We start from the raw sequence: 16506 nt of genomic DNA, 5'->3' as shown, positions 1-16506 counted from the left end.
CAAGAACATTTTGTGTATGTTCATGCTTTTGTGAATACCTGCCAATAAAATGCAACTCACACTAAAATAAAACAGACACACATAGACATACACACACATGAATGAGACACTGACAAAAATCACACAACTTCCAGCTAAAAAGCTTCCATTAAAGTGAATAAAAGCACCATGATTGAAATATCATATTGGAATCATGTTGCTGAACTGCGTAAATTGCTTTTCATTGAATTGATGTACAATTGTAAACTTAAAAAAAAAAAAAAAAAAAAAGGTAAAAGGAAATACAGGAGGGACTTTAAATGTGTTTTATGTGAGCAAGGATGATGGACTGTGATGAGGTTGCACCTGCTTATTGCTTGGACACTTTATTTATATTTCTTATTAGAAAAATTCCATTCAAGACAGATCCTTCTATCATGATACTAGTGTGTACTATTTATCCACATTTTTATCTTTTTGTAAATATTGCAGTAAAATGGTAGAACATATACAAAGATGTTCTCCTGGAGATGTAGCTTACTGCTTGTTACACAGGCCTTTTAACATTTTGACATGTCAGGGGCAACTACGGCAACTACAGCTTGCTTTCATTTAGGTTTGCCAGTCAGCCAACATGCTCAAAACCTGGCTGCTGAGGCTTAGTTTGTTTTATTAGTTACGCCTTTGACATTAAGTCAAGTTAAACCGATTTTATTTCCATAGCTAAAATCACATTTTTGTCTCAGAGAGTTTTACAACACATGACCCCATCTAGTTTAAAATGTTTGAAGCACAGAAAGTGTGTTTGTAGCCTGGAGAGCATCTATGAATTATGAAACAATCAAAGACAGAAGAAAAATGTCTTCTTGCACTCATGTGTGTTTGTTAACACTTAAAGAGTCGGATCAGAATATGTATTTTCATGGCTATAATGTCTTTCAATAATACAATTAAAATTGAAGTACTTCACATACTGCATGAATATCATCATGTCTACATGTGCTCCACCTTACTGACTCGCAGATCCTGCAGAAGACTCAGAAGCTGGAGGAATTACTAATGACAGCTGACCTACACAGTGCTTGACAGCAGCGCTCTCCCACCAGCTCACTGTATACATCACAGGCCTCTGCTAGAGCCCTGCACAGGCCTGAAAATTTAGGCTCAAGCCTGAGGCGTTCAGACCCCGCTTGAGACTGACAGCTTATGCAATGTCTCTGCACTTGACCCGAAGCTAGTGTGAAGACATCCAAAATTTCAATGACCACTGAGCAAAAGAAAGATGAAAGTCTGCACACTGTAGCTCCCCTTAGATGCAGTTTAATGAGACATCCACCAGTGATGTTTCAAGATACATGCTCTTTTTCAGACTACTACAAAAATATACAGTCATCATCTTAAATAGATCATAGGCTCCGGTCACGTGACAGTCACATGATATATGCGTAAAACCCACGTGTAAAGAAAACAATAAAAAAAACACGTGTAATATATAGAAATATATAATATAAAGAAATAGGACTCCACACGTACAGTAAGAAGCTGTGGGGAAAAAAAGTTCATATAAGTGCACAAATCAGGTTACAGCCTAGATAATATAATATTAATGTATATGAAATATTCCTCTTTCACATAATCACCTATGTTTTCTCTATTAAACACACAGTCATTCACTTATGCATGTACACACACACACATGTCCGCATGCAAACACTGAAAAACCCTGAAACGCCACAGTCTGACTCACTGACACACTGACACACCACATCTGGGGACATTTCTGAAGGAAAATCATGCAGATTTATTCCTCCTATGGGTCAGAAGAGACAGAACCCCGGGGAGAGAGAGAGAGAGAGACAGCCAGAGAGAGAGAGAATGAAGAAAGTAAGAATGAAAAACAGGCAGTGGGTAAAAAAAAAAAAAAAAAAGAGTGAATGAAAAAGAGGAGTACAAAAAAAAAAAAAACACAGAGGGACAGAAAGAGAGTAAGGCTGTTGTACAGGACTTTTGGCCTGTGAGGAGCTGTCTGTGTACATGAATACCCTGGAGGCCCTTTGACACACACACACGCACGCACGCACGCACAGAGCATGGCCTGTGGTCAGGCTGTGTGCTGTGTTCCATAGAGCGAAAGGACAGGTGTGTATTCAAGCAAAACCTCTCTCTGTGTCACTGTCAGTGCGTGTGCGTGTGTGTGTGTGTGTGTGTGTGTGTGTGTGTGTGTGTGTGTGTGTGTGTAGATTTGGCTGAGGGTTATGCTCTTATGTACATTCATTGCCAATGTGCACTCAACGATGTGCATGAACCTCCCTCTGTCATCCACACACACACACACACACACACACACACACACACATATGCAGAAGCTATTGTCATTGTGTCAGTAATCTATGGCATATCCAATGTGACAGTAAACACACCCTCTTTCTCTGTGACACACACACACACACACACACACTCAGATGCTTTCACATCACTGGAGAAATGTTAGGACAAGCCAATGTCATCCCTCTGTAGTGGTATTGTTCTGTCTTCTCTCCATCACTGTCTCTCACTCTCCCCGGGCAGAAAGGATGTCCCCGTGTCTTGCCAGCTAGGACACAGCTCCCCCACAAATCACCTATGCACACACAGTCACATGCTATCCAGCTGTAAGTGTGACCATGTGGTGTAAATGAATACCCTCGTGGACATAGTACACATTTTGTGGAAATGTAAAGGGGTCATTTTGACAGTTACTACCAACTGCTGCAACATTTTAGTTTGATGTAACATCTTTGTTCCTCACAGCTGGTGAAATTTTGCTTTTGCCTTCTAAAGCTCGAATGGACACCCCATAGAGCAGTTCTAGTCACAGGGCTGAAAATTCATTGTTTGTCCTGCGGATGGTGCTAAATGAAAGCCATGGGGACGGTAAAAAAGTGTCAATTCTAAAAGATGTGCTCAGCAAATTTTGTGACAATCTGCCCATTAGAATATGAATTCTCTTTTTTTCCCCCAAAGTTGACATTGTGGCCTGATGGTGGTGCGAGGAAAGTCCATACAGTTCCCACAATGGGAAAAGGTTATTCCTCTGGGGAGCATGGATGTGCTCAGTGAACGGCCCTCTGCCCCTTGATACTTCCTCATCAGGTGTTTGTACCTGCTATGATGTTTAGACATTATATCTTCCTTGGGTATTCTTAGCTGCTAGGACATTTAGACATTACATCTTAATCAGGTTTATGCAACTGTGATGTTTTGACATTATATCACCATTATGTATCTGTTGCTAAATCTTTGTATGAAGCAGTAATATCAGCATTCTGTCATTGACAGAAAAGATGCTCACACTCAGCCTGATTGCATCCTGATACACAACACAAACTCTGAACAACAACCCACATTAGCTTTCCTGCTAAAGTCTCCTTCTTATCTAATGTACAAACATGAACTCTTGTTCTGCACTTTAGCTTGCTGAACGAGCCACCAAACAAACATTCACTGGTGGAAAAGTACACTAACATCAGTCAGCAGGCTAGATAGTTTATTAGCTGCTCAGCTGCAGCACATAAAAACATACATACAAATGTTACTTCTGGTCCCGTAAGATACTGGTGTGGTCCTAACTCTTCAATACCACTGCTAACAACACACTGTCTGCTAGGGATGTGCAGAGAGCCCAGTTTTTGCATTTGTATCTGTATTGTTGAGGCAGAAATTATTAGCCTATATTTTTATTTGTATTAGAATAAAAGTGGAAAGAGGTTTAAAAATCCTGTTATTGTTTTTATTATGCTTTTAATTTTAGAAAATTAAAGTGTTACAATAATAATTTTCATTTGTTGCCTATTTTTTTTACAACCTAACTTTGTGGAAAGGAGAAGGGGAATAACAGGTTATGGAGAGTCCCTTGAGAGCACTTTGCGTGTGTCAGTAACTCAGCTTTATCTCTGGGGAACACCCCCAACTCCAGGAGTGATGTCCAAATAAGGAAATGTGCGTCATGTAGCAGGTGGATGTGACTCCCTTTGTTGACACTTGATGATAGACACAACAGCGGAGCAGAGGAGAAAGACTGAGATAGCGATGTAGCCAACCTGCGTGCTGGTATGTGACATGTTTGTTTTGTTTCTTCCTGAAAACAAATAATTTTTGAAATATTTGTACGAAATAAATATTTGTAAAAAAAACCCAGTATTTGTGCTTTGCCGAATAACATATTTGTATTTGGGCACACCCCTACTGTCTTCCCATGAACTGCAGCTACAGCGCAAGTTTGTTTGCTTTGTCTCTTGTTTCCCCACAATGTAACACCAGCACCCTTACCCCTAAATTCCACCAGGCGCGTGTGCGCCGCATTCCGGCTCCACCACGGCTGCCGGAGCTGATCATGGCCACTCTAGTCAATGTATCTGATTCCACCGGGCGCACCGCGGCGCGTTTCAGAAGCGTCCCAGAAGCAGCTCTCCGCTCTGCTGCGCTAAAGATAAGTGCCTTGTCTATTTTTTACGGACGCAGCGTCAAGCAGCACAGAGCAGATCGAGCTGGGCAGGAAGTCAGACACAGAAACAGCATTGAGCATCCGGTCAATTTTCAAAATGAAACACCCCATGCAGACTCCTGGTCGTATATATCAACAATAAACGCAATTAAAACAGACGAATAAAGAAACCATTTAACTACGCAGCCTACTTAACCACAGCAGAAGCACAAAGATCAAGGAAAATGACCAAATCAACGAAAGCTGAGCAAGTAAACAAAATTGGACAGTTTAGTTGCCCTGCTACTGCAGTAATTACTGTAGCCTTAAGGCACTCTGTGAGCTTTAACTAGGCTGCTGTAATTACTGTAGTAGGAGTGCAGCTGACTTTAAACGGCGGATGGCTTCCTCGCAGTGAAGATGCTCCACTTCTGACACACTCCCGGTGGAATAGGGCTCCGTGCAGAGGATGGAGCAAAACCACGTCGGAGCTGGAACGCGGCGCACACGTGCCCGGTGGAATCCCGGGGTTAGACATGCAAGGTCAAAATATTATGATTAGACATTACTAAATAAATCTGTGAGCATCAATTCCGTGTACAGGAATATTTCTCTGGAGCTGTGTTTTCTTTCTTATCAACACACCTGATACAATATCAGGATGTAAATATATTGTGTTGTAGTTGAATAAGAGATAGAGACATAACTGCGCAATATATTGTAATAGAAGGCCGGTATCAAATAAAACATGCAGTTATATGCATCGAAAACTTCGTTTTTAGTGTTGGCTTGATACTGAAAGTTTTGCATGAGGCACCTGGGGAAAAGGAAATGGAAGAAAAAGTATGTGTGTGTATGTGTTGCTCCATCTCCATTACCGACTGAACTCAGGAAATGGACTCTGACAGTCCTCACACATCTTTTGTCAAATATGGCTCTCTCTCCCTAAACCACTAAATGCCTAACCTGAACCTCATAGCCCACTAGTGTCCACTGCAATGTGTGTGTGTGTGTGTGTGTGTGTGTGTGTGTGTGTATAGCTGGAGTTTTTATCAACATCTGTGTGCTGAAGAGTCCTTTTCTAAAGACGACAGGGTTTACGTTAAATGTCTAAACACAACAAAATAGATAGATGGACCTTATTCTTCTTTTTCTGTCTTTCCTAAGTAGTAACCTTATCTTGTGATACACACAGACACACACACACACACACACACACACACACACACACACACAAACACATATGCAGTCCACAGTGTTCAAGTTCAAGGGGTTAGGTGGCTTGAAGGAATGTTCCACATGCAGGAAAATAGACAGACATACAGCTATGAAAATAAGTTTGAAACCGCTCGGGGAAGTCCCTGTGTCAGGGCAGTTTCCCATGTACCTATGTGCACACACACACACACACACTGCACAAATTCCCATTCACAGATCAGTTTACTAATGGCTATGCGTTAAGTGCCAGATGAACTTGACTGGACTTGCCTAAAGGGGGGCTTAAATGTGTTTTCTTAGCTGATGTGTGTGTGTGTGTGTGTGTGTCACTGAGGTAATTGAGTCTTTCTTTTTTCGTTGTTATAGAACACATAATGTGTGTAATCCTGCCCATCTTGATCCTGATGCATTTCGCTAGTGTCTTTCTATGTAGGATTTTCTGCACATATGGACAAATGATTTTTATATGCAGTCACATTGTGGGCAATGTAATCATCACAAAAGAGAAACTTGGCCAATACCCTATTGGTCAAAAGCTTCTGCCCACAACTGTGTTTTTTGATGGTTCTGAAAATTGCCTTAGCAGTATTGATTATATGTAAGGTGCTGTGAGGCATGACATATATACAGCTATTCATATTCTACGCTCTACATTGATTTCAGCTCAGGTGTGTGTATCAGGTATTGGTGGATATGAAAGCTATCTGTTTGCTGTGGTTATGGCTGGTGCCATGTATTTTAGAGGTAATTAATACCAACATACCAAAGATGGGTTTTTACAGTCACATTTGAAAATGAAAAGAAACACAAAACCTCTTTTAACAGTTAATCCAATTCAGAGAGTGCCCACATGAGACACTGAGGGTCGGTCACATTCATGCCTGGCTGGCAAGTGTGAATCAAATGTTTGGGTTTTGCAAGACGAAGATTGACTGATATGTTTGCTTCTATCCAAAATCTGGATAAAGTACAAAGAAATCTTTTAGTTTTTAACATGTAACCGCGGACCTTTTAATACCATCAGACAAAAAAAACCCAACAAATATGAATGTGTTTTTTTAATGTGTTCTAGGGCAATAATGGTTTTCAATTGACTTCAGCACTTTGAGAAAATCAACTTGCACAGTTTTGATATTTGCTTGAGTAAGGTAATCCATCAAAGTGAACATTCTATACTTTTTGACAAAGTTACACTGTTATTACAGTTGGTTATGCAGTGCAGACTTTAAGAATGCATTACCAGCTGCAACAAAGGTAACCCTGACAACAATATAAATGGATAGAATTTAAAGCAGAAATCTGCCTCTCCAGCAGCAACATGTACAGTAATTGGCAAAAGTAAAGATTGCAGAGTTGTTGTGGATGGTAGCATGGCTGTTTGAGTTAGCAACTGCGAATTTGGAAATGTTCCTTTACTTACCTGCTGGTATAAATTCATAAATGTGAGGACCTTTGCAACTTTTATGATGGTGTGAATGTATAAGATAGCAGGAGCAGAGATGTAGCAAAACAATCAAATGAAGAATTTGGAAAATCTAATTCTAGCCTATGGAGTTGCAGGAGATTCAAATTCTAATGGTAAAGAGAACAGGGAAATGTAGTTTTATTTTAAACATTGCTATTTATGGTTGAACTTATATGTGAGACTGTGAATTCTGTTCTGAAATACATGTGGCCTGATGTCTCAAATGTAGTGGTGGCTGAAGTGGGAGAAGTCTGCCGTGTTAAGGCATTTACACACCGGGGGTGTGAACGCAAGTCGATCATCATCATCATCATCATCACTGGATGATGTCAAGATCATCCAGTGATCTTGTCCCTCTTCTCCTCACTTGACAAAATAAGACAAGAGCACTATATCCATTCAATCCACACTGACTCCAACTTGTGTTCAGCGTCTCTGTCCACAGAAGCAGCCTGTCTGTCAGCTGCCTTCACCAGGCTGACTGACAGCAAAATGAGCTGTCACTAATTATTTTGCAAATTCATGTTTCTGTGTTTCTCTCGCAAATTCGTATCACTGTCAGTGTGAATAGTTTTGATGTGAACTATTCGCAGGCGAGTATTTTGCATTCCCGTGTCATTTATTCATAGCATCCCTGGTGTGTAAAAGCATTTAGTCTGTCTCATTATTTATGTAATTGATCAGCAGAGGAACAAAGTCCTAGTGATCAATGTGAATGTTATCAGTTTACAGTGGTTGGGATTAGTATGTCACATATTGGAGAGGTAATCAATTATTTGAAGAAGGAGAGGTTGACATAGGTGGAATTGGGATATTAATTGCACTTCTGGATGAGCTCATTTTGTCACTTGTGGAGAATACTAAATATGAACCTTTATTGACTTTAAACGGAGTGTGAAAATTGTCATGTTGGAGGTAAACTGAACTTTGTTGAGTATTTTTGTGCATCACATCCATTTAACAAGATGAAAAGTCTTCTTAATCTCCAATTTTAATTGATTTATTTTCCAAAAGTGCCCAAGTGTTTTTGCTCTTCTGAGTCTTTCCACAAAAGGACAAAATATTTTAATTTTCATTAAGGATTGTACGACAGAACAGGTTATTGAATTTCCAGATTCAAAAATGTGTGTGAAGTTCTTCCTCTGGTAAGCACAACAGAGGATTCATTCTCTAGATAGATTATGAATTCCCACAACACATAACCTGCCGTTCTATATCTGTTACACAAAGTGGACAACTTGACCTGAGAAATGTCCAAAAAGGGAAAGGGATCATCATCTGGAGAGAATGAATGTGCTCAGTAAATTTAATGTCAATCTGCTCAAAAGATTGATTTTTTTTTGTGTGAGAAACTTGGCCTGAAGGGGTGCTAGGGGAAGGTCAAGGGGTCACCAAAATCACCTGAAAACACACATGAATATTCATATTAAATTTGATTTGCTTGCTCAAATCCTCCTTTGCATCTGTAACCTTAGGACTCCTGACTTCTGGCAGGGAAGAAATGATAGAAAACAAACAAACAAAAAGAAAGAAAATAGTTAAATTATCACAGCCATTTAACAACCAAGCAAACGCAGCAAAGGAGTCTTGCTTCTATTGAAGGTGGCTTTGGGAGGAAGAATGAAAGGGCAAAAAGAATCAAACAATGTGGTGGAAGAAAAAAAAAGAAGCTCCAGTAAACACCATTTTCATGAAATATGGCCAATATCCAGCAGGTAGATTTTTGCCTTTCGGGGCAGAGTGTGTGTGTCTGGGGAGAAAACTATCCGAGCTGGGGGATCCACACTAAGTCCTGCTGACTGTGCGCTTTTACATGGAAAATAAAAGGAGGTGGGAGGCTGTATGATAGAGCCATTTACACACATACACACAAAAATGCACATATGTCCCCGTACACACACAGCTTATTGTTCTTCGAGGCAGTTCATCTCCTCTATCACCAGCTTTATGTTGTCAGGTGCACTGGTTTCTGTCATCATTATAGCAGTTGAACTGTTTCCTCACACATGCCTCCACTACATCAATATCTATAAAACTCTGTGTTATTACAGAGAAAACGTCCCCAACTCTGCCCAAACAGAGACAAGAAATCACATTTTAAGTCACTGACATGGCAATTTCAAAAGCATTTTGTAATAATAATGTCAGTTGTAGGCACTGATGCCGCAGTATTCTGGAAGAAATCTAAATGGAGACAAAACGCTCCTTTAAAGATGATTACACATGGATGGAATTGCATTCAATAATCACAATACGTACGTGTACTAGGCTCAAAAGAAATGCAAACCTGCTATTTTGCATCAATATCTCTTTTAGTTCTGGAAAGATAAACTATTTCTAAAATTCAACCCTAATGGGAGACAGGAAATCTTTTTAAGAAGCAGTAACCTGTAGTTTAGTTTAATGTCATCATACAAACTGAATAGCCAGCATTCATTTGGCTTAACTTATCGGTGAGTTGTAGAAATGAAGATGCAGGTTTATTCCACTGTTTTATTGAATAATGTGTTCTGATTGTACTGTTAATGCTTTCTAAAGGTCTGTTATTTCTGTGTAATGGGAATATTTCATTTTTCATGATTTATAATCATATTCATTTTGCTATTTTCAGCTTATTATGATATAATATGAAAGTGCAGGTCAATGACTGCTCTCAGTCACAAAAATACTGTCCTTATGGTGGGGTTGCCAGTCATTCTCTACGAAACCCAACATGGTTTTGGAAGTTTTGTTTGCTAACTAACTAGATGTGCAAGGAAAGATAGCTTTGAAACTGTCTGACTTTTTTTCCCCACTTATGACAGAGATAAAGCAACAGATTCTTTACTGGACACATACATGAAATTGTTATTGATTTCTTAGCTGGTTGGATTAGACAAAATTCAAAATATCCAAAATCTATCAGAGAAGAGAATAAAACACAAGGTAAAATGAAAATTGCAAGTCGTAACTAGACATATGTGGACGATGCATATTTTCTCAAATTACTGCCAAATATGAATTTAGGATATTGTGAATATTAATATAATGATATATTGTAACCTCAGATGTAGACAATGATAAAAGACCACAGAGAGAATGATTCTGGTGCATTAAAAACTGTCCTTGCTTTCTCTCTGAGACAAAAGTGACAAGCCAACTCTGTTTAACCTCTGCCTCCATGTTCACCTTCAGGAAAGTTCTGCAGATTGACGGGTTATTGATTTGTATAGTTCTTAGGGCCTTAGTGGTCTGTGGTGGGTCTTTTTCCTGTGGAAAAGGCCCTGGTGCACAGGAAGTGATGCCTTTTATGTTCTGCTTTATTTTGGAATGAAACAGAGGGACAGTTGTGTAGTTGTATGACATTTGGGTTAAAATGAGGCTGCATTTGTCTGGCAAGTGACAGTATTTTAGAATTCTATGTGTGGATATAACCTCTGTTTTAACTGCATTTCAATATGTATACATACATGACCTGCCACATCTAAGCAATAATGTGACTGTTATGTTATATGTATATTAATGTGACTGATAGTAGAATGATCTAAAACTATGCATGGATGAGAAATAATGTGTAAAGCTGAGCACTCACACTGAGACACCTAAACTTTCTAAGATGATTACACATGCTGAAATATTTATGCAAGATAAATAAAAAGATCCCATTCAGACATTTTTTTTTCAGATTATAGATAGGCTATATGTTTTGTCCACTAAAAAAAAGTTCAATTACCTTGTTAAAATCCTTAAAATGGCATATCCTTCATCTCCCTCATTGAAAAATCCAGAAGCTATGAATATGTAAATATTGTTTATTCACAACTGCTCAACACAAGATGTGATGTCACAAATCATGCTCATAGGTACATGTCTTTAAAGGATAAGTTCACAATTTTTTTCAAATGTGTCTTAAAACAACAGTCAGGTGTCCATATGAAGAGTGAAAGAGGTTTTGCTCACTGTAATCATTCCTCCTGTTCATACTGGATATTAAAAGATCCTTTAAATGTGCTTTCAATGTAAGTGATGGAGGTCAAAATTCACAGTGTGTCCACACAGTCATTTAAAAGTTGATGTGAAGCTTCCATTAGGCTTCAGCAGTCTGAGTTAGTCATATCAAGTGGATATCTGACACATTTACAGTCTTTTTAGCATCACATTCCCTCTTTGTGTTTCCTCGGACAGTGTTTCCCTGTTGAGCTGTATAAGTATAGAAGTATAATAGTAGAAGTATAGTAACAGAAAGAGGAACTTCATATTAGCTTCAGATAATCTTTTAAATGCATTTTTGCACAGAAGTAGGACTAAGGATTTTGACCCCCATCACTTACATTACAAGTGCATTATGAAGGGATCTTCTAATGGTCAGTACGAACGGGTGGAATGATTACAGCAAGAAAAACATGTGTCAATGTTCAATTGGGCACCAGACTTGAAAACCTACAAACCATTATCAAACCAAATTTGGAAGGTGATGTCTGTCTCAGCTGTCAGTCACAGTTCCAACAATAAAAAAAACATGTGGGTAAGATTACAGAAACCTAACACTAAACCACAAAGCCACTTCTAGAGGTGCTAACATGCCTCCCAGCTACACAGAGACAGTGCAGTGGAAGCTACAGGATTATGGCAATGATGTGTTCATAACTTACTGAGTTATGAACACAGCTTTCCATGGATCCCCAGCTTCACTTTTGTGCTTTGCAATTACGCTAAACATGTCAAAATGTGTCAGCATGTGATGCTCTTTGGCACATCCCCTACATGCAGTGTCGTACATTATCCATTTGCTCCTCATTTTCTTCAGCTTGTACTATTTTTGTGGTCTGACAGCTGTATTGTGAACATTCTGCATCATAAGTCACCTTGTCTCGACTTACTTTCAAATCATTTATTTTATAGTAATATGTTCTTATGGTCTGCTTTTACCTTTTTTGTGTTTTTACTTTTATTGTTCTTTTTGTGTAGAAAAAAAATAATCCTTTCTATCATGGGGGTGCGTGCATTGTTTGCTTGTTGCTTTTGGTGTTAAATGTATATATTGTCCTGCCATGTGTGAAGTGGATTAGTTTGTAGAATGTAAAGGCTTTGAGACAGGCTGTGAAATAAATTAACTTGAACTGTCAAAAATGCTATTGGCAAAAGATTTACTGGGGAACATTCAGTGATCTGTAATAATTTCAGAGGTGTTTGGTGATTATAATCCCGTTGGAATCTGCAATTTCTGTAAATGATAAAGTGCAAAGAGACTATTGTGAGTACTCAGTTTCCCATCTAACTCTACTGTCACTCAGAACGTTGATATTGGATAATTCTGCTAAACTGTGGATTGTAGGGGCCAATAAAGAATGGCTAAAGGTTAGGTTATGGTTAGGTAAAGATCATGGTTATGGCTAAAATGTTAGAAAATGAACAGTGGTCTTCTGTGTCAAAGTCCCATGCTTTGATGAGCCATCCATCCAATCCAAACTCCTCCCAAAGAGGTTTTACAACACTAATAGCAATGTCATGCTTTCCTAAGTTGTGAAGTTTATAAGTAAGTTGTATATGAATTATCCATGATATGAACATAATTCCTGTATTAATCTAATAGAAAGTGAGTTCTCCGTAACTCGAGTTGTGATTCTGACGAGCTCTCTGCATCATAAAGGACTTGCACCATCCCAGCCCCCCCCCCTCCCCCCCGCCCCCGTCATCAGCCTCCTGCCATCTGGCAGCAGATACAGATATAGCTGCTTGGACAAGCAGATTGAGGAACAGTTTCTTTTTGGGAGCTGTTGTTCAATTGGATCAAGCCCCCGTTACATTGTCCCTTGCACCCCCATAACACTGACTGGGGGCTGCACTATAATTCTGTTGTCTTCGACAATACCAATAAAGCTGATTCTGATTCTTTTTCTTCTGATTTTCAGCACAAACTTCTGTCTTGCTTAATCACAAACAGCTCTGTGAATGCATGATATTTTCAATGACATTTGTTTTGTGTGTGCACAAACGCTGGAGAGTAATTTATTTATTACTGGGTATGTGGTCCCTATTTAATGTTAATCTAGTGTCAGTAGGGTTGTAAAAAAAAAAACATGCTAGCACAGTACTCTTGTCATGTTGGGACCAAAAATGAGTACATGTAGATTGGAAAACACACCAGTCATGCTGGGAGCCACTAAAAACAAGTCCATGACCCATTTTTTGGTCCTGACCCATCATTAAAGGCCTACAGCAATGAGGACAGTGAGAACAGGATAGAATTGCCTTGAATATTTAAGTGGAATAGAGGGCTATCCTCTGTGTGATATATTGAATCCCAAGCCAAGCCATTTGATGGTTGCCGTATTTGAAGAATCACAGGAGGGGGCTGCTTGAAAATCCCCTACTGTGGCGGCTCTTTAAACTTTTTCAGCCTGGGACAGAAATTGAATAAATTTAGCTTCTCCCATGGACTCAAGCTCATTAGGACGCTCTCTTGTTATGGTGGGACCCACCAAAAACAGGGCCCATGACCCACTTTTGGGGTCTCCACTCATAATATGAAGAAATGTTTCACTTTGGCAAAATAATTCAAATTTACACTACTGTACACAGAGTGCCTCTATTGGCCCCTTGACTTCTGCACATTTTCTACTTGTACATATAAAGTATGCTTTCACCACCGATACAGGGACTTCTGATTTTTTCTCAACACTTTCAAGATTTTCCTGAGGTTAAAAAAATAAACCTTGTAAATATATTATTGAAACTAATCAATTTTAATTACTAGATGTTAAGGGCATAATTTTCAAATCATGAAATAAACATGAAATAAACATTGCTGATTACAGGACAACTCATGTCGGTGGGTGCTGTGAATCCCTGTGAACAAAATCCAAACAAAAGCTAAGCAAAATGTATCAACATTAAGCCAATGGGGAAGATGTGATAGACACCACAAAGAGTACTGTAAATGATTCCATACCTTAGCATTTGTGTACTTTACATACATAATGGTTTCATTAGTATGTGTTAAATGTTATGTTTACACTGAGCTCATCAAATACTGTCAGTGTCTAACATTTGTTTTAGTGTAATGAACTTACTCAGCACTATGTATTGTGCTTCTTGTTGGAATGTGCGATGAACTATTTGCTGGGAGACGTCATGGAATATTTAAAATTTCCCTAAAAAAAAATTTGGTTTTGTACAAAGTCAAACATGTCGAATAAGGATGCTGGTCGGGGTAAAAAATGTTTGGTTCAGTATGAATAAAGACTTGATAGTACTATTAATGTATTTGCTTTGTTTGTTTGGCCATGTATACAATGCAAAGACAACAGCAAAGTTTTTAAAAAAAATCCCATCATAAAACAGGCTGCATGGTTATAAGCCAAGAGGCTTATTGTGCCACTCCCCTTGATAGGTTTACATTATTAATATCATTAACACAAATACAAAAGCACCAAAAGCATTTTCAGGGTTTCCCTTGGAGTTCTATCCTTGTCAGAGCACAACACCATCCTCATAGGCATTAAGGATTTCTAATTGTCCTGACAAACCTAGAAGCTCTGCTGTCAGCACAAGTCGGAAAACATTTACTGGGATAGAACCAGGTGAACTTTTCGACTCTGCCGTCCTCAGAGCTCCTTTGAGTTGGGTAAATTACAGAGCAGTTTGCTTTGGGATTTGCAGGTGGCACTATCAGATTTGAATCGGTTGCTATGGGATTAGCAGTTAACTGTGTTGATTTATTAGAAACAATAGTGACACTGCATATCTTGCAGCCTGCTATCTCCACATTTGGTTCACTGGAACGCCGTGCATGCACATGAACATGTGTGTGCATCAGTGGCGGCTGGTGACTCAAAAATCCGGGAGGACAGGAGGAAAACCAACATGGAATCTTACAGCAAACCGCATCAAACCGGAAATCGGACGAGTGGGAGGCAATTTTACATGCCAATAAAACTATTTGCTTTCAAAAACAAAAAACCCCTGAGTGGTGAAAAGGCTGCTTCTTTAAAGACATTTAGCATATACATATTGTTTCTAAACAAAGAAGTGATCTTTTTAGCCGTGGAGTGGTTCACAATGTGTCATTATACCAACAAAGTGAAATTCAAATTTATAATATTGTTCTATTATGACAACAGATTTATGTTCTCATCAAAAACAGACAACATATCACATGATTTACATGTTTCCTGTGTATTTTCTTAGTGTACAGAAATCTATAAAGTAGCACAAAGCTTATAATCTGATACAAGTACAGATCAGTGCTGAATACAGGAAAGACTGAACACTAAAAACATTCACAGATCTCAAAGTGTAGGTTCACGTCAGAAAGTATTAATGCATGTATCAAATACATGACTTACACACTCTTACCTATGTGCACGACATACAAAATATAGTCTACAAAGCTGACATGTTAACACTTGTTATTCTCGTTATTTTAAGCTTATTACTCAATATACGACTCAGCTTTTTAAAAAAAAAAAAAAAAAAAAACAGAAGAAATTGTCACAACAAGCAGCCAGACCTCCTGCACACTCATTCACTAATCACACAACATCAACAGGTGACTGAACAACCACTCAATTAAAAACGGGATCAATTCCAAATGAATGAGTGAGTCCAGACAGCTCACTGTAACTTCAACAAGCAAACTACCTACAGCACATTATATGATCTCTGCTGCATTCTTATTGAGGGGATAAATTCGCACAACAGCCATACAGAGAGACATTTAACCATGAGATGAAATTAGCGACCACAGAGACAGAGAGAGAGAAGCTGTATCTGACTCACGTTATCTGACGGTTTCTTCTTTCTTTCACGAAGATGAAGTATTGATGTACTGATGAAGTATAACGTCCATTTGTTGCTGTTGGTCATTTTGTTTGTTAGTTAGCAGAACTTTGTGGCTGCTGGTTAACCAGTCTGATACATGGACTGAATATAAATATGGACGACGCGTCTCCACTTCCTAACGCTGTGCAAAAGTGGAGCCAAAATATCACCTTTCCGAGAGCTGCCATGTTGCTTGTGTGACGTCATTTGGAGCCAGAGTTTGCGCAGCAGACTCCATGGTAGAGTCGGGCGGTGGGATGACGGCCCGCGGAACACGCCCCCTCAGCCGTCCCACTGCATGACGGAGGTTTGAGAGCGGCTGTCACCGCTGTCAATCATGACGACAGCCCCCACTTCCACCATTAATTTATATTGTCATTATTTATATTTAGAAAGCAACATAAAACAGTAGTGATGTTGGAATACCACTGATCCTCAGAACAGGGCACTGTAGTACATGTTATGAATTCATTTTCATTGCCACTACACGTTATGTTAACTGTAATTCACTAGTTTGAACCACAAAATAAAAATATAAAAAACAACACTAAGAATAATGACATTTGTAATAAAAATATCT

At 38.9% G+C, this 16506-nt stretch overlaps 1 protein-coding gene across 4 annotated transcripts in view; it reads right to left on the bottom strand.

Moving 5' to 3' along the window:
- Positions 1-16255, bottom strand: part of LOC122979333 (teneurin-3-like) — a 370351-nt gene extending 354096 nt beyond the window's left edge. For 3 of the 4 annotated variants that reach the window (XM_044346690.1, XM_044346688.1, XM_044346693.1), the window contains exon 1: positions 15885-16068. The gene's annotated coding sequence lies outside the window, so the exon portion shown is untranslated. Of the gene's footprint in view, positions 1-15884; positions 16069-16096 lie in introns of those variants that run through there. The other variant, XM_044346691.1, reaches the window with a different exon arrangement.
- Between the last annotated feature and the right edge of the window lie 251 nt (positions 16256-16506).

Source organism: Thunnus albacares, chromosome 3, assembly GCF_914725855.1.
Source record: "Thunnus albacares chromosome 3, fThuAlb1.1, whole genome shotgun sequence".
Lineage (NCBI taxonomy): Eukaryota > Metazoa > Chordata > Actinopteri > Scombriformes > Scombridae > Thunnus > Thunnus albacares.
Note: the sequence above shows the minus strand (reverse complement) of the source record. Positions and strands in the feature narration are given on the sequence as shown.